The sequence below is a fragment of the Protopterus annectens genome, chromosome 3.part0 (genome assembly GCF_019279795.1).
Source record: "Protopterus annectens isolate FY-2018-M chromosome 3.part0, PAN1.0, whole genome shotgun sequence".
Classification (NCBI taxonomy): domain Eukaryota; kingdom Metazoa; phylum Chordata; order Ceratodontiformes; family Protopteridae; genus Protopterus; species Protopterus annectens.
The window spans coordinates 823,882,235-823,901,242 of NC_056731.1; the positions used below are offsets into that span (position 1 = coordinate 823,882,235).

The window sequence follows — 19,008 nt, forward strand, 5'->3', positions numbered from 1 at the left end:
TTTCTTCTCCTCAACCACCCCTCCTAGATACTTGAAGCTGTTAACCTGTTCCACTACCTTCTATTCTATCTCAATTCTCAGCTTCTTCTGATTTCACCCATTTGCTGCCATTACAACTGTCTTATCTGTACTCAGTTTCATCCCATTTGGCCTCAGTTTTGCATTCATTCCCCTATCATTTGCTGAAGTTCTTGCTCAGAGTCTGCCTGCAATGCCACATCATCTGCATACAGTAACTTTGTTGATCTGTCCACTCTGACCTGTTTGCTAATATAGTCCATCACCAGAGTGAACAACAGTGGGCTCAGAGCTGAACCCTGATGCACACCCACTCCCACTGGGAACCCCTCTGTGAGACTGAACACTGTTTGTGCTTGAGTCATTAGGTCCATATACTAAGTTGCATTAATTTGAACCACCACAGGACTGCCAAAAGCAGCTTTCTTGAGAGCCTGTGATATGCTTTATCCAAGTCCAGGAATGGCCAGTTGGGCTCTTTCTTCATCTCTAGCTTCTTCTCAACTATTGTCTCACTGTAAACATCAGGTTAGTTGTGCTGCATCCTGATCTGAATATGAACTGCTCGTCTATCTTACTTTCAACTACACTGCATATTCATTTATCAGTCACCCTTTCCAGGACTTTCATGCAATGTGACAGGAGTTTGATACCGTTCTACTGCCCACAGTTATGAATGGTCCTTTTATTCTTAAACATTGGCACTAGTATGCTTATTCTCCGGTCATCTGGGATACACCTCTCTCTCTCTAAACTGGTATGAGGATCCTCAGAAGCCATTTTTCTCCTATCTCACCCAACATCTTTATCATATCTGCTGTGACCTCATCTTAGCCTCCTGCTTTCTGTGACTTCATTTTTGTTAGTGCTGTTTTTACTTCTATGGTGGGCTGCTTCTCTTCTCTCATCATAGGCTGTATCTGGGGCAGTACAGCTTCTGTAGAGTTTTCTACATTCAAAAGCTGCTGGAGCGTCTCCTTCAATCTGTGTTCGATGTCCTATGGACTGGTGAGCAGGTTGTTACTGGCATCCCTTATGAAAGGTGTCTGAATATCTTCTATATATTTTTTTGGGTTTTGCCTTAGATATAGTTTCTTTGGGCTGTCTACGGAGTCACTTTCCAGAAGCTGCTAGAGTGCCTCTGATGCCTTGTTCTTTGCTACTGCAACTACTTTCTTTGCCTGTTTGTTAGCCAACCAGTATTCCTTCCTAGCCTGGTACATCTTTTCTATCTCCTACTTGTTTCTTGCACTCCTCCTTTCTTTTGGTAACTTCTTGGACTTCTGCATTCCACCATCAGCTTTCCTTATGTACTTTATTTCCATACCTGACTTGGCCACATATCTGTTCTGTAGTCCACACTTTTGAATACCGCCATTCTTCTTCAGCTCCACCCATTTCCTCCTCTTCTTGAGGTGTTCGAGCTCTTTGTAATTCCTTGAACTGTTGTGCTACTCCTAAAAGGTTGTCACTTGGCCTGGTTATAGTTTACTATGCTCACTAGGGCTCCTCCTTGGTGAAAGCCAGTCCCTACAGTCACATCTACAAGATGATATGGTATTGACTGTTAGCCTCTCTATGTTATGGCTGCACTTTCATCTTGGGAAACAAAGACCAGCTTCTCAGTCATGAGACTCTTGAGTTATAAGATGTTTTGGATATGTGCTTTGGTAAAATCTTCTTCAACTAGTTTAAGTAGCATCACAACACAGCAAGAGAGGCTCCAGTATCTATCAGATTTTATATTAGTAGTCCACTGACAAGACCAGGCCTCTACTTTCTTCTGATTAAGTTATTTTTTTTTATACAACAGCTCTATACATTGAATCTCATTATGTCAAGTAGGCTTTGATTCCCTTGTCTAAACCTTTGTTTATATTAGAACCAATGAATTATACTCTGGCTCACAAACAGACTGGATTTCACCAGACTATCGAATCTGGGGTCCAATAACACAAGTGTGTTACCTCACAGCATATGTTTTTTTATAAAGCACTTAGACTCAACTAGCATGCAAACCAAGGCAGTCTGTGGCCAAACATCACAGACCTGTACACCCATAGCAGTAGCTTTACATGCAGTATTTAGATAAATATTTTAAAATTTCTTTGCGATCCAATATTTAATCTACTCAAGAATTTTAACCTTAATACTGTTTATATAACTGTCTAAACAAACACATATTTGGAAAGAAAGAGATCAACAAAATTAGTCTCTGGGCATTTTATGCAAGTCTCTGCCTATAACCTTCAGCAAGCCGGCCAAAGCAATATTGTTTTATTTCAATCTGAGTCCAAACTAACATTATTATTATCCTATTGAACAAATTACTCTAATCCATGACCCTGAAATAGCAACAAAATTTAAATTAAAATAGTAAATAGCAAACATGTCCTTGCAAATAATTTAAAAGCAAAGCAAATACTTTCTCTTCTGCTACTTCAGTTATTTGTGGTCTAACCCTGAAAGTCTTATTCATCATCAGCGCAAGCAGACTTCTTTTAGTACTTCATCACCTGATATATTGCTGTTCTCCCCTTAGCAATGTACATTCTGTGCCTTTCAATTAAAAAATCAAAATCTAGTGCTAACACATCTTTCTTGTTTCCCCAAACACAAGCACGCATACTCACACCCACACCCAAATACACACGCAATCACTCTTTTTTTAGAATCTAGATTTCACATTGCTAAGCTCTCCCTTTCATCAGCATTGTGGTCTGTGGTTTGACATGTTTTAGGGAACAATAAGCTTCACAACATCACAATGAGACAGCTTGTGTTCAGATTTGGTTGCTGCACCTCACTATAATGTGAACAAATAGCACCCACTGGCAAAAATCACTGTTTTTGTAGCCTATCCAACTTTCTCAGCAACTAGTATGGTATAGACAACAGGCTGTACCCCTGTAAGAAAAGCTGATTCTCCTGTATGTATTTCCATCACAACGAAGACTTTGACAAGTGCAGAGTGAACTATAAACTTTATGGTAATTCTTCAGTTAAGTGCACAGCTAACAAAGCCGATACATGCGACATTCTGCACCACTACGCAACTCCTTTTCTCTTACTGTAATTTACTAAACGGCTGAGAAAACTGGTGATAAAAACTATAATAAATCTTGTAGGCTCCAAACATCTTTGAAAAAAAAAGAAAAAACATATCTTCCATATCCATATCTTCCACTTTGCCACTACACACAGTCCATACATGCTCATACAACACATACATGCAGCGCACACTAACAAAGAATCACACATGAATTTACTGATACCCATACCTTCGTAATATTCTAACCACAAGGTTGATTATGGCTGAAAGAAACTGTCTCCAAGATCTGCAAATACAATGAAATATCATCTCAAGAACATCACTTATTTAATTGTCACACAACGTCTATCAATTCATTGACCTCCCCAGGATTATTTGAAACATACCTACACCTGAACACCATTCACATATATAAAACACACATCAGGTATCATGCTAGTCATGTTGCATAAGTGGGGTTCTTGCTCTTTGCATATAATAACCAGTACATTTACTTATCAGAGGACGCTAGTGCTCTCGGAACTCGTAGGCATAGGATCATCACGCGGCTGCTGTTTCCCAACCCCAGCCCACCCAACTGAAAGTTTCGCTATGGTAGAGGACTGTTGTGCTACTTTTAAATTATCTGGCAGCATCACCAAAGTCATCCCCAACAGCCAAGGCTTTATTTCTGCAAGCGTGCAAGGATCATCACGCGGCTGCTGTTTCCCAACCTCAGCCCACCCCATTAAAAGGTTCACTACGGTAGAGGACTGCTGTGCTACTTTTAAATTATCTGGCAGCAGTACCAAAGTCATCCCCAACAGCCAAGGCTTTATTTCTGCAAGCGTGCAAGGTTAATACCTTAGTCTATTACTCGGCTGTTTTGTAAAGGCTGAAATCTGCTTTGCCTCCCCCGGGAACCAGAAGCACTAGCTAGTATTGCATAGGTTTCTTAGCTATTGTACAAAATAGTGTGTAGTATTTTATTTCACACTAACTAGAATATAGTGTTAAGTCTAAACTTATAGCGGTTTAAATATACAACCGCAAAACCTTACCCTGGTAAGCTGTGTGCTTGAACTTACATTAACAGCACATACTGATTGGCTCTGTAATAGCCCGGTCAGATTGAAGACCACGTGGTTGCAATACTTCCTTTGCAAGACTTGGTAGCCTAGCAACCCTGAGCCCAGAATCGAGGTTAGAAAACCCCCTAGAATGGCGCAATTTTCAATTTAGTTATCAGAGGACGTCAGTGCTCTCGGAACTCGGAGGTGTAGGTAAGGAGTATTCTATTAGCACAATTATCTGTATTTTATGTGTATTTTGGCCATTTGTACTGTTTCAAAATGTGCGGCTGAATGCTTTAAACACTGACTGTCTCACGAGTAAATATCTGTTGTTTGCTGTAGTCAGATAAAGCTCGGTTACAAGTTTGGTATGGAACTTTAATACTAAATATAGAATGTGTCTAATTGCCTGGGGTTTACTGCATTTCTTGATCTTATTGGAAGCTAAATAACGCACAGGGAATGTACATTACTCCAGCGGCATGCTGTTATTCTTTTTTGGTTTATATAAGTGGTAAAAGCAAGGGTTCTTCTACTGTACTAATTTACAGATTTTTAATGAATAGAAACGAATATACTACTCGAAGCAGGAGTAAGTTATGCCATAGATACAGAATGCATTATTAATGCTGTAATGCAGTTATTTAAAAGGATTCAAACGAATGTAAGATCCGCACCAGTAATTAGTTAAGCTAAAGATAAGGAACGTATGATTGGCTGTACAGAGTATTATTTAATAATACCTAACGCCACACAGATGACTTGTTTCAGTAAGCTTTGTATCTGTAGTGAATTATCATTGTGAAGGAGTTGGATTTAAACTGGTTATAGCTGTATTTCCTATGAATGGTTAAGCTAAGTTTTGCACACTACAATAGGAGTTTGCCAGCTCATAGAAGGTTAGAATTCTGTTCTGGGCCTAATCCTATCTTTTTATTAACCTCACTTTCCTTCTGCTTCCTAGGATCATCACGCGGCTGCTGTTTCCCAAACCCAGCCTACCCCATTGAAAGGTTTGCTACAGTAGAGGACTGCTGCGCTACTTTTAAATTATCTGGCAGCAGCACCAAAGTCATCCCCAACAGCCAAGGCTTTATTTCTGCAAGCGTGCAAGGTTAATACCTTAGTCTATTACTCGGCTGTTTTGTAAAGGCTGAAATCTGCTTTGCCTCCCCCAGGAACCAGAAGCACCAGCTAGTATTGCATTGGTTTCTTAGCTATTGTACAAAATAGTGTGTAGTGTTTTATTTCACTCTAACTAGAATATAGTGTTAATTCTAAACTCATAGTGGTTTAAATATACAACCGCAAAACTTTACCCTGGTAAGCTGTGTGCTTGACTTACATTAACAGCACATACTGATTGGCTCTGTAATAGCCCATAGATAATACCACCTATCATACATCACATGCTTTAACACCTGTTAACACATATACCAACTTTACTATCTGTCCAACATAATACTATATACTAATAAGATCTACCTCCCAAATCCTTACTATAGGAAAACCCCTTTTAAAGTTTTCACAAGTATAGCACTCACAATTAAGCATATAATAATTCTTAGCACAATACTCCTTATATCAGGAGACATTCACCCAAACCTAGGACCCTGCTCCACTACCCTAACAAATAAAACTCAATCAGACCTACTGCTCATAAATATCAATGCCAGAAGTATTTCAAACAAACTCCCAGACCTACAACCATTAATTTCTCATCATTCCCCAGATATTCTCACTATCTCAGAAACCTGGCTCAAACCCTCTTTCACAAACAATGAAATTCTCCCACCAGGATACAATATCCTAAGGTTACACAGAACAGGCAGGAAAGGAGATGGAGTTGCCATTTTCCTTAAAAATTCACTTAACTTCGAGCCACTTCAAACCTCCATACCCATATTTCTGAACGCAGAAATGAAATCGTAGGTGCCACTCTGTCTGTGAATAGTGAAAAACAAATTAACATTCTATGTAGCTATATCCCTCCTGGAAATAACTCCCATACTAGAGAAGAAATTCTTCAGTGGCTCAGTCAAAACCTCCACATGAAACAATTGTACTAGAAGATCTAAACACTGACTGGATAGCTTACAACTCAACTAACTCCTCCATTCCAATAATTCTCTATGAATTTGCCCAATTAATCCAAGAACCCACCAGAATAGACATAAAATCCCAAAGACAGTCTATTATTGACTGGACATTACTGAACTATCCCAAATGTAACTATCACACAGGATTTCTACCAGATGGACTAAGCGACCATCTCTCTACTTTTCTCCTTAGGAAACGCGCCAATATCACAAAGTCTATAGTCTATAGACAAGTCAGGGCCAACAAAAACTTAAACCCAGAGGAACTAAATGACACTCTAAAACAATGCAACTGGGAGCCATTAAAAACTCTAGACCTAGACCAAGCAGTAGAATATTTCAACAAAACATTCACTAGAGTTCTAAATGCAATTGCCCCAATCAGAAAAAGTAGAGACAAAGCAAACTATGCTCCATGGCTGAGCAGAGATGCAAGAGCCTTATTAGCATCTAGGGACTCAGCTTGGAAACAATGGAAAAAAGACAACTCCAACCAAAGTAAACAAAACTATAAACAACTCAGGAACCAAGGCAAAAAAACAAACAAAAACTACTTCCTCAGCTTACAAAACAAACACTCAAAAAACCCCACAAAATTCTGGAACACCTTAAACTCACTGCTAAGACCAGGTAAAACTACCACCCCCACCCCTAAATCCCCCAATAATGAAAATAGCAATATCGTTACCCAACTAAACCATCACTTTATAAACTCAATTCACACTTTAACTAGCCAATTCACCAAACACAATGATCTGCCCATTACTACTAAAAATAGCGCTCCAAATAACTCAGCTAAACTCTCAAATAACATACCCCCCTTTACCCTCTCACCTGTTCCAACTAGCAAAATTATGAAGCTCATCTGTAAACTAAAACCTACAACTCTTGCAGCCGATGAAATACTTGCAAACGTTTTGAAAATAGCAGCTGACTCCTTATCTTACCCCATCTCAATCCTTATCAACAGGTCAATCAAAGAAGGCTATGTTCCTCAAATATGGAGAATCTCCTACATCATACCACTACATAAAGGTGGTAGCTCATATGACTTTTCCAACTATCGGCCAATAGCGATTCTCTCTCCCTTATCCAAGCTCTTAGAGAAATGTATCCACTCCCGGGTTCTCCAGTACTTAACCTCACATAATCTTCTTTCCCCTCACTCAACATGGCTTCCGCCCTCACCATCTTCTGTCTTTCATAAATGAAGTTAACCAGCTCAGAAACAATAACAACTTTGTGTCTCCTATCTTCCTTGATCTTTCTAAAGCTTTCAACATGGTTTCACATCCCCTACTTCTTGATGCCCTCTCTGCCCTATCCTTTGACTCCCCTACCATCTCCTGGTTCAAAAGTTATCTATCTGATAGACAGCAAGCTGTCCAATGGCAAACTGAGCTATCACCCCTCCTCCCTACCTCTATAGGTGTACCGCAGGGATCAACACTTGGCCACCTATTGTTCTCTATTTTCACAAATAACCTACATACTGCCTCCAGATATGCCACATTAATACAATACGCAGATGACTCTACACTCATCTGTGCAGCCCCATCTCTTACCACCCTAAACAAACTGTCCCAAGACTCCTTCTCTTCTGTAGAAAGCTGGATCTCTGACATCCAATTGATTCTCAACCCTAATAAAACAAAACTTATCTTGCTTGCCCCCAATAAATCTAGATCCACTTCCCTAACCTTCTCAATTACATCTAGAAATGGCACAGTCATCTCTCCTACCACACATACAAAACTCCTAGGAGTTGAGATTGATAAAAATCTGTACTTCGATATTCACATAGCTTAAACTATCCAGAAGGTCCACAAAAAATAGGTACTCTTTATAGACACAAGAATTTTCTCACTGACAAAGCAAGAATCACCCTAGCTCAAACCCATCTCTTATCCACACTACTGTATGCTGCACCCATATTTACCCGTATTAGAAAAACAGATCTCGACAAATTTGAGGGATTTTAAAACAGAATTGCTAAATTTGCAAACAACTCCTCTTTCAGAACCCATCACTGCAAAGTACTTACTGACCTTCAATGGCTCGAATTCCCACAATTACTTAACTACCAATGACTTACATGTGCGTTTAATATCCTAAACAACCCAAACAAAACTCCATCACTAAAACATCTACTAACCCACTACTCTTCCAATCGTTCTTGTAGATCTTCTAATAAACCTCTCCTTAACATCACCTATGCCAATAATACTGCCGGCAAAGCCCTATACTCCTACAAAATAGCTAAATACTGGAACACTCTCCCTTCTAGCATAACCAATACGTCCACAAACTCCCACTTCAAATCACTACTCAAAGCACATCTTAGAAAAACCTGGATTTGTCCATGTATCACCTAACTACCCACCTTTTATCCACTGGCACTTCTCTCCATGTTTCTATAATGTAGCCATTTTTCTGTCATGCAAACCAGATTAAAAGATGTATGGCACTATGCTAACCTTTATTTATTTATTTTTTTATTTTACATTTGTTGACCGGGCTAGTCTAGCTGGATATATTTCCATTTTCAGTAGAGGCCCAGGGAGAAAAGCTCCACACAGATATACAAAGTATATAATATTGTTACATGGTGAAAAAGGATTAAAAAAACAAAATAAAAACAGGTAGTTAATACATTCTTGAGATAAAAACACTTGAGAAAAGTTACAGTAAAACAGAGTAAAGTTTAAGAGAGCTAGAACAGATATAATACAGTAAGAGTTAAGTACAATAGATAAAAACACTTGAGAAACAGTACAGTGAGCAGAATATAGCTTAAGATAGCTCAAAAACAGAATAGTAAGAGTTATGTACAATAGATCATATGAGATAGAATTATTTAAACACTAAGTTGATTGGAGTTTAAAAAGAGTCAGTCTTACTTACAAGTCAAAAGCATGTAGAAGTTTGGAAGTATGGCAAGAAGAGGAAGACAGAGGGGTGAAGAGGATGGTTAGTCAGGGTTACTACAAGGGCACAGCCAGTGCATTTGGAGGTGTTTTCTAAGTTTTTGTTTAAAGAGTGGCAAGGATGTAGTTAGAGTTAGTTCAGTGGGTAGTAGGTTCCAGTGTTTTCCTGCTGTGTTGGTAAACAGAGAGTCACCAGCTGCATTATTAGACTTTGTTAAGCTGGCAAGAAGTTTGCTAGAAGAACGTAGGGAGTTCAGATTATTATATGGGACTATGAGTTTTGAGAGTATAGGGGTATTATTGGGTTGGTAAAATATCTTGTGGGCAATTGTGAGTTGGGGGATAATCAGATGGTTTTGGAATTCGAGCCAATTTAGTTGTCTAAGATTTGAACAGTGATGGGTTCTGAAGGGATTGCCAGTAGCGAATCTAGCAATGTTATTATAGGAGGTTGCTAATTTGTTAAGGGTGGTTTTCTTAAGGTTGGTAAATATAGGTGAAGCATATAGAAGGGTTGAGATTAGATGAGAGTGAGCAATCTTGGCTCTGGCTGCTGAAGTTAAAAAGGGTTTTATTCTGTATAAGGAGCCTATTTTTCTGTTTACTGTTTTAATGGTATTGTTTATATGGTAATCAAATGAGAGATTATTATCAATGGTTATTCCTAGAAGTTTAGTGGTAGTGTCAGGGAGAATAACAGTACCATCATTTGAAGAGATAGAGAAGTCTAAGGGGGAAGACCTAGTAGTGGGTGTAAAGAGAAGGAGTTTTGTTTTTTTAGCATTAAGAAGGAGACAGCATTTGGTAAACCATGTTTCTACAGTGTTGAAAACATCTTGAGTAAGAGAATATAGTTCAGATGGAGAGGTTGATGAGCATATTAGTGTAGAGTCATCTGCATATTGAATACAAGTGGCTTGTGGAATTGCTACATGGAGATCATTAATAAATAAGGAGAACAGAAGTGGTCCAAGAATAGAGCCCTGAGGGACCCCAATAGTAACAGGTAAAAAGGATGAGACTTGATTTTTCCAGAGGACTGTTTGTTGTCTATTGCTGAGGTATGATCTGAACCATTTTAAGGCCAGAGAATCAAAGGAAAGAGATTCCAGAATATTGATTAAGAGGGTATGGTTAACCATGTCGAAAGCTTTAGAGAGGTCAATGAAGAGGGCAGATGAGAGGAGGTTTTTGTTACGGTTTCTATTGATGGTATCTGTGATGGATAGAAGGGCAGTAGTGGTACTATGTGATGGTCTAAAGCCATGTTGACAGTGTTCTATTAAGTTGTGTTGAGAGAGATGGCATAGAAGTTGTTTGTGAATGCCTTTTTCCATAATTTTTGCTAGGGGTGATAAGAGAGCAATTGGCCGATAGTTAGAGTAATCATTAGAGTTCCCGCCTTTATGTAAGGGGATAATGTGGGAGATTTTCCAAATATCTGGGTGGTTCCTTCTTGGATTGTCCTATTTATAAGGATAGATATAGGGTAAGCAATTTCCTTAGCTGCTTTTTGGAGAAATTGGGAAGGAAGTTGGTCAGCAGATGGAGTACATGGCTTAAGTTTTAGAATAAGTTTATAGATGAGAGAAGAAGAGATGGGCTGTAGTTTGAATTTCGAGAAAGAGTGTGGTAAGTCGATGGGAATGCTGGAGTTTTCTGAGATAAGTTGAGTGGCTAGAGATTGTATAGTGTCAGTGAAGAAAGAGTTTAAGGTATTGACAGTTAGATGGGGAGTATTTGGATCTGCATCAAGTGGGGTGGGTGTTCGGGAGTTACCTGGGGAAAGGAGCTTATTAATGCAAGACCAGAACTGTTGGGGATTATTTTGATGAGTTTGCTGAAGTTTACAATAGTAGTTTTTTTTATCTGTAAGTATAGCTTTTTTTGTGCTGTTTCTAAGCTGTCTAAAGTATAGGTAATCAAAGCTATTTCTATAGGTTCTCCATTTAGTCCAGACTTTGTTCCTAAGTAGAATTTGATTCCTAGTTTCATTAGAAAGCCATGGGGCTGGGTTAGACTTCATTCTAATGGAACGTTTGGGAGCATGCTTATCCAGGATAGATAAGAATGCAGTGCTAAAATACTGTACTGCCTCTTAAAGTGGGAGGGATTTTAATGGGTTCCAGTTGCATGCTCTAAGCTCAGTTTGAAATAGTTCTGCCTTAAAGTGTTTGGTAGAGCGTGCTGTCCTAATGATGGGGAGGTTTGGGAAGTCTTTCTTTTCTCTAGTAATGTAGGTCAAGGAATGATCACTTACATCATCAGGCAGGGTTCCTATTTTGTAAGATTGTTTCACTTTGTTTATGAGTATCCAGTCTAAGGTACTCTCTTTCTTGTTAGGTTTGTTAATTCTGGTTGTAGAGGTTATAGTTTGGGTAAATCCATGGAGGTTAATATGAGAGGTAGGATTTTCAGCACTAACACTTTTCCAGTCCATGTTAAAGTCACCTAGTATTATTGTTTCTTGGGGGTAAGTAGAAATCAGCCAGCTAAGAAATGCCTCAATTGTAGTGATATTATTTCCGGGTGGTATGTAAATGCAGATAATGTATAAAGATTTGTTTATGTTGATTTGAAGCTTAGTAATGAGGATTTCTGCGTTGCTATCCTGGGTTGGATTAGATGGGAGGGTAGAGATATGAAGTCCATTTTTAAATAGAATTGCTACTCCACCACCTTTACGTTTTGTTTGGGCTTGTCTCACTATATTACAGCCTTGGGGAATAATTTCATTATCTTTAGTTTCTAGTTTCAACCAAGTCTCAGTGAGGCAGAGGATATCAAAGGAGTGAATATCTAAGAGGGCATGAGGGTGCGCTACTTTATTATTGATGCTTTGGATATTAAGATGCCCTATTCGGACAGAGCTATTGAGATTAGGGTGAGTTGTTTTACATCAGTATGTTTATCTTTAGTAATAATTAATTCTGCTACTGTTTGTTCTTTGTATTATATAAAGTGTAATGAGTAGCTGTTAGCAAGAATTGTGTTCTTTTCACTTATTACTATTATTATTATTATTATTATTACAAGCAGAGGTCATTGTCACCTTTTCATGCAAATGTCCGAGAGCAGCGAACAAGACATGGTTACATTGGTGAAACTGGTGGACTTTCAAGAGAAAAAGAGCAACCTTTGGAACATTACAGTTTGCATGATGAGTGTAGCACGTCATACATACACCAATCTCATACACACCCCCACCCTCTCTCATACATACACCACACCTCACACATCTATACTACAATGCCTACCTTCCCACAACAAGCTCTACTACTATCTACCCTTTTAATATCCCTAACCTACATTACCCAACTTAGCCTCCACACTAATACATACCTACCTCTAACCACACACACCACCACCTCACACCCCCCAGATATATCCCACTCATATTCACAGATCTCTCCAGAACTTTACTCCTCCAGCCTATCCAATCTTTTCAAACTCTCCTTACTCTCCAGCCTATCCAATCTTTTCAAACTCTCCTTACTCCCTACATCACCATCTCCTCACCCCACTCTATCTACTTTCTCTAAAACAACCCTCCCCCAAAAAAACATACTTTCCTTTATCCTCTACTTTTCTTCAACCAGCTCCTCTCTCATATCTCACTCTGTCTGTCCGGTGACATCCACCCTAACCCAGGCCCAACCTCTACCTGTACCCACCCTAACCCAAGTTCTAATCAACACAAACACAAGACTATCCGTCTCATGACCCTAAATGCACAAAGCCTCCGTAATAAAATTCCCAACCTTCATGCCTGGCTCTCTTACAACCAGCCAGACATAACTGCTGTCTCTGAGACCTGGCTCAAACCCTCCATCAGAGATAATGAAATCCTTCCTCCAGGCTACCACATTATACGCAATGATAGAACTCATAGAAAAGGAGGTGGCGTAGCAATTATCTATTCCTCCACTCTCACTTTTACTCCATTGACCAACCCCATCCCAACATTTGCCAAAGCAGAAATGACTGTAGGCTTTCTAAAACTTAACAACTATAAATCCATCTGCATCTGCTCCATCTACATCCCACCCGGAGACAATACCAAAACTCTGGAAGACATCCTCTCTTGGTTTAACTCAAACATCAAATATGAAACTTACATTCTTGGTGATGTAAATATTAACTGGACCTCCTTCCTCATAGATACCCCATCTCTCTCTATCAACCTCTACAATTTCACCCAACTAATAGACCTCCCTACTAGGCCAAACAAAGATGGTTCCTCCGGTACCATCTTAGATTGGATATTAACAACACATCCCAACCGTATCTCGAAAGCTGGTGTAATACCAGACCCCCTAGGCGACCACTTAGCAGCCTTCACTGAACGCCTATCCTCACACATAGAAAATCAACACATTTTCAAACAATCCCATAACCTATCTTCCTTCAACCCCGAAATCTTCTCTGAATGCCTCAAGGTTACTAATTGGTCCCCACTGAAAATCCTTCCACTAGATAACGCTGTCACATATTTTAACCAAACCTTCCTTACCTTACTTGATAAAGTAGCCCCTTTACAAACCAAATGTATCAAAACAAATTCCTGCCCCTGGCTATCCCAAGAAACTAAATTGATAATCACTCAGAGAAACAAAAAGTGGAAACTGTACCAAAAACAGGAAAAACCCCACCACCCTCCAAGAATATAAACATCTTCGTAACCTGGCCAAAAAAATCAATAACAAAAGATCGCAAAAACTACTACAGCAGTCTGCAATACAAACACTCAAACAATCCAAAGAAATTCTGGACATCCATCTCTTCAATTCTCAACCCTGGTAATGCTTCCAACCCCTGCCCCAATCCCAGCCTCTCAAGTCTTGAAATGGCCACTAACTTCAACATATTTTTCATTGATTGTATAGCTAAATTATCCTCCATTTTCCCCAATCCATCCATCAATACTAATCCCTCACTCTGCACCCCAAACCCTCTCTCTCACCCCCCTCCTCCACCACTATTCTCACTTAAACCTGTCTCCACCTATACTATAAAAAGACTACTGCAAAAGCTAAAACCATGCCACAATGCCCCTGACAACCTTCCAGCAAATTTTCTTCAAATATCAGCCGAATCTATAGCCTATCCCATATCCATCCTCATTAATAGATCCATTCAGGAATCCTATGTACCAACCATCTGGCGTTATGCATACATAATTCCTCTCCACAAAGGTGGTAAGAACACAGACACTACCAACTTCAGACCCATAGCTATACTCTCTCCTCTCTAAAATTCTAGAGAAAGCCATCCACTCCCAGCTCATGCCCTACCTAATCCAGCACAAACTCCTCTCTCCCACCCAGCACGGCTTCAGCCCAGGCCACAGCACCATGACAGCCCTCATTTCCTTCCTCAAAACAGTCAACCTAGCATGTGAGAGCGGCAAATACGTATCTTCTCTTTTTCTTGACCTCTCAAAGGCATTCGACACTATTTCCCATTCCCTCCTCCTGTCCCAGCTCTCACACTTGCATCTATCTCCCTCAACCCTAGACTGGTTCTCCAGCTACCTTTCCACGCGCCAGCAGGCTGTACAATGGAAAGAGTCAACCTCCCCTTTCTTACCTACACCCACAGGAGTTCCCCAAGGATCAGTACTTGGCCCTCTGCTCTTCAACTTATTCATTAACAACTTTCACCTCTCCATCCCTGAAGCCTCAGTCATCCAATACGCAGATGACTCCACTATCATCTGCTCAGCCTCCTGCCCCTCCAAACTTCTACTTAATAACCAAACAGCCTTCTCCAAAATTGAATCATGGATGCAATCACATCACTTGGCCCTAAATGCCAACAAAACAAAGCTAATGATATTTACTCCCACTAAAACTTCCCAGTTCCACAAAGTCCAATTTTCCATCAAAAGCCACAATAACACCCCTCTTGAAATCGTTCCTAGTACCAAACTACTTGGCATTACCATCGATGAAAACCTAAAATTCGACTCCCACATCCTCTCAGCAATCAAAAATACCCACCAGAAAATCGGCCTCCTCTACAGACACAACTACTACCTTACTCCATCTTCCCGTCATACTCTTGCATCTGCCTTCCTTCTCCCCTCTCTCTTGTACGGTGCTCCCCTATTCTCCAACCTACAACTCGGATTCCGTGCTAAACTTGAGGCCTGTTACAACAAAATCTGCAAATTTGCAACCAATTCTAAGAACTCTTCCCATCACTGGCACTCCCTACACACCCTAAACTGACTAGAACTCCACAACCACCTAAAGTACCTACAACTTACAACAGCCCACAAACTCATCTTTAAACCACCTAAATCTCTAACACCCTACACACCTACCTGTACCCTGAGATCCACAGGCCAAAACCTCCTGCATGTACACAAACCCATCCACCCAACAGGTAAACTACTACTATCCCACACTATAGCCAAACTATGGAACAATCTCCCCACACCACTATGTAATATACCTAACCACAACAATTTCAAATCCATGCTTCTCTATCATCTCTCCTCCAATTGGGAATGTCCTTCACATGCTCCCACCTAAAACTCCCACACTACTAACTCCACACCTAAATCATCATTTCTTTGCCTACTTTTAACTTAATTCAGAGATCTTGCTCAAAACACCTTTTCATAAATCTTTTGCATGCATGCCTCTTGGCCTACCTTACTCATTTTCTCAAACTTTCATTGTTTGTTTTTCTTATCCATTGTACCCATAATATTGTTTTCCTCTGTAATATTGTTAATTTGTCCCTATTCATATGTATTTGTATGTCTGTTTGGGGCTTTTCCCCTCGGGTCTCCACTGAAAAAGGGTAATTCTTACCCAGCTGGACCAACCCGGTTAACAAATGCAAAATAAATAAATTTGTAACTCTGGAGCTTTTCTCCGCAGGCTTCCACTGAAAATGGACCTGTTCCAGTTGGACTATTCCAGCAAACAAATGTAAAATAAAAATAAATAAATACATTTTCCAAACTCTGTAATAATTTCAAACATTATTACAGATAATCTGCTACACATACACTAGGTACCCATACTGCTCTCACTAACTTTCTTCATTATTTCATCACTGAAAAATATGTCAAGCACCCTTCTGATTCAGTATGCTACCCATTGGTTCCTTAATGCTCTCACAAACACTTGATTTTTTTTTTTTTACTTAGAAGTCAGCACTACATTTAAAGATAAACATACGGACGTAAAAATGTTAATACCTTCAACATTGTCTCCACTGCATAGAACAATATTAAACTGACAGATACTACACTTGATTTTAGCCAAAAGGCCGAGAAGCGATCTGCAATGAAGTAAAACATAATAAACACCATGTTGCATATGGTAGCATTTAACATATGCCAGGGAGGAGGGCAAACAGCCTCTCCAAATCATCATGCCAGTATGACAAAACCTGTTCACAACCTGCCGCCATCTAACTCTGTGGCTAGAAATGAGAAATTTACTCTGTGTTCATCTCCGCTCAAAGTAAGGTTAAAAAACACAATTGCGGTCTTATAAGTACGCTGTTACAGATGACAGCTTGCAAAGGCAGGATACTAGAAAGAGTAACAACCTTCTCATTAAATAATTTGCCACCGAGTCTTTTCTTGTTGTATAGAGGAATAAAACATTAACTACAACCCAGATGACCCATGTTTGATTATGGGCACAGGAAGTCTATAAGTCATGCATGGGGAAGATGGGTGCAAGTGGCAGACATTGGCTCATCCTGTCTGGGGCTGGGGGTGAGGGAGACAGCTTTAGCTCAATGCATTACTGGCACCTACAAGATATTCTCCCTTGAGCACCAATGATTTTGGAACCCCGGAAAGAGGAGCTACGGTCTCATAACAAAAAACACCCATCCCTACTCATAGCTGATTGCGCCTCTACTGTTAAACTTGCAACTTGCCCCGGGGAACAAAGGGTTTTTTCACTCTGGCAGAATAAAAGGACCAAATGAACAGCTGGAAGGGATTGCTAGGTGGGAGAGGTCACAGATCCCATGATTATATATTTAGTTCTTTTAAAAATAGCAAGTTAATTCTGCTATAATGATTACTTCAGTACAAGCTCTACATGGAAATGATACTGAATAAGAAGATAACATGAGAAACACTGGTACTACTTCAAGAGTCACCCACTCCCCTTAAAGGAAAGAGCAGAAACGCACACGTTCATAGGTGTTTACTAGGCTAACGACCACAAGGGCCTTTTTAAGCCTAGCCATGCGTCCCAAATCTCTGACAAGTTCTGATACCCTTACGTGTAAGCATGAGCCTGGGAGATGAACCATCTACAGGTTACCTGTGTCCATTACAGACATAGGTGGCAAACCAGGGATAAATTTACAGTTTCCCCATCCAATTGCCCAAGTTGCACTTGAACTGGGTTAGGGAGGAACTCTGCTTCACATGGATGGGGTGCCTGTTCATAGATGGGGTAGTCTCTGGGATACATACCTATCTCTCCAGCAGGTCCTAGTTATATCACAGGCAAGATTTATATCTTTAGAACAAGTAATTCTGGTGCTGTTTGCTTTAGGGAAATGCAGGAGGTCCATCAGAGTGGGGTCTGACAATGCCCTGTATGCTGGGCATAGATCTCCCCTCAAAAGCCTGTAGGAGACAGAATACAGGGATAGGGCCTTGAGGTGGTCTGCATAGGACATTCTACTTATACCCTGTATTCTTTTAGTGAAGAACCTCTGTGGATGATCCAATTGTTGGATATGGCTGGTTAGATACATACCAAAGGGGGCATTGTACTCAGTGGTAGGTCTGATGAATGCAGAATACAGTGGAACAATGACCTCCTTGGACTTAGGTGCCATACCTTTGTTTATAAGTTGTGCAACACAGAATGATTTCCTCACCACTGTAGACATGTAATGGTCAAAGGCTAGATTACTATCTATGTGTGCCCCTACATCCCTGACTACTGGGTCAACTCTAAGGGGTTTGTTGTCAATATGATAGTTATCAGGGATGGATGACTTCCCACATGATACTGTTATGCATTTCTTGGCATTTGGTTTTAGTCCATGGCTCTGACACCAGTTGTTTGAATGTTTCAACACCTCATGGAGAATATTTGTGTCAGTGTGAGATTCAATGAATGACAGCTCCTAATTTGCAATGATCTGCAAATTTAGTCAGCCAGAGACCACTGACATTAGCCTTGACTTTTGAGAAGTAAATGCCAAAAAGGAGCGGTCCAAAGACTGATCTCCGAGGGGCTCCACTTGTGACTGACCTCTTTGTACAGGTGGACTCCTAAATTCCAACTTCCTGGGTCCTGTCTGTGAGCCAGTTGGCTATCTACCGGGTGACATATGGGTTTGTACCTAACCTCTTGAGTTTATCAACAATGCCCAAGTTGGGTACAGTGTCAAATGCCTTGGCCAGGTCTAAGTAGGCAGTGTGAATGATTCTGCCCTCATCCATTGCTTTGGTGACCAGGTTGAGTAGGCATGATCTGCCCTTGACGAATCCAAACTGGGTTGGGTCCAGTGTCTGGAAGTTTACTATATCTCTATTGATCATTTGCATGATAATTCTTTCCACAGCTTTACATACAAGACTAGTGAGACTTATGGGCATGTAGTTTCCAGGGTCTGTAGATGGCCCAACTTTGTGCAGAGGGGTGACTTTTGCCTTTCTGCATTCATGAGGCATGAAGCCTGTTTGGAGGCTGCAGTTAAACAGTAATTCCAGAGGCCCTAATAGGTCATGTTTCATGTTATTTAGAAGGCTTCCAGGGATATTGTCTGGGCCCATTGATGCAGTGTTCTTGGTCTTAAAGACAGCATTAAGGACCTGTTCCCTAGTGACAGTAGGGGGGTTATATTTGATGATCTTT

General features: G+C 40.2%; 1 protein-coding gene and 1 pseudogene across 1 annotated transcript in view; both read right to left on the reverse strand.

The window, feature by feature from the left end:
* Window positions 1–19,008, reverse strand: part of GMDS (GDP-mannose 4,6-dehydratase) — a 2,292,844-nt gene that overhangs the window by 443,967 nt on the left and 1,829,869 nt on the right. The gene's annotated exons all lie outside the window — the stretch shown is intronic.
* Window positions 16,299–16,447, reverse strand: LOC122797443 (annotated as a pseudogene).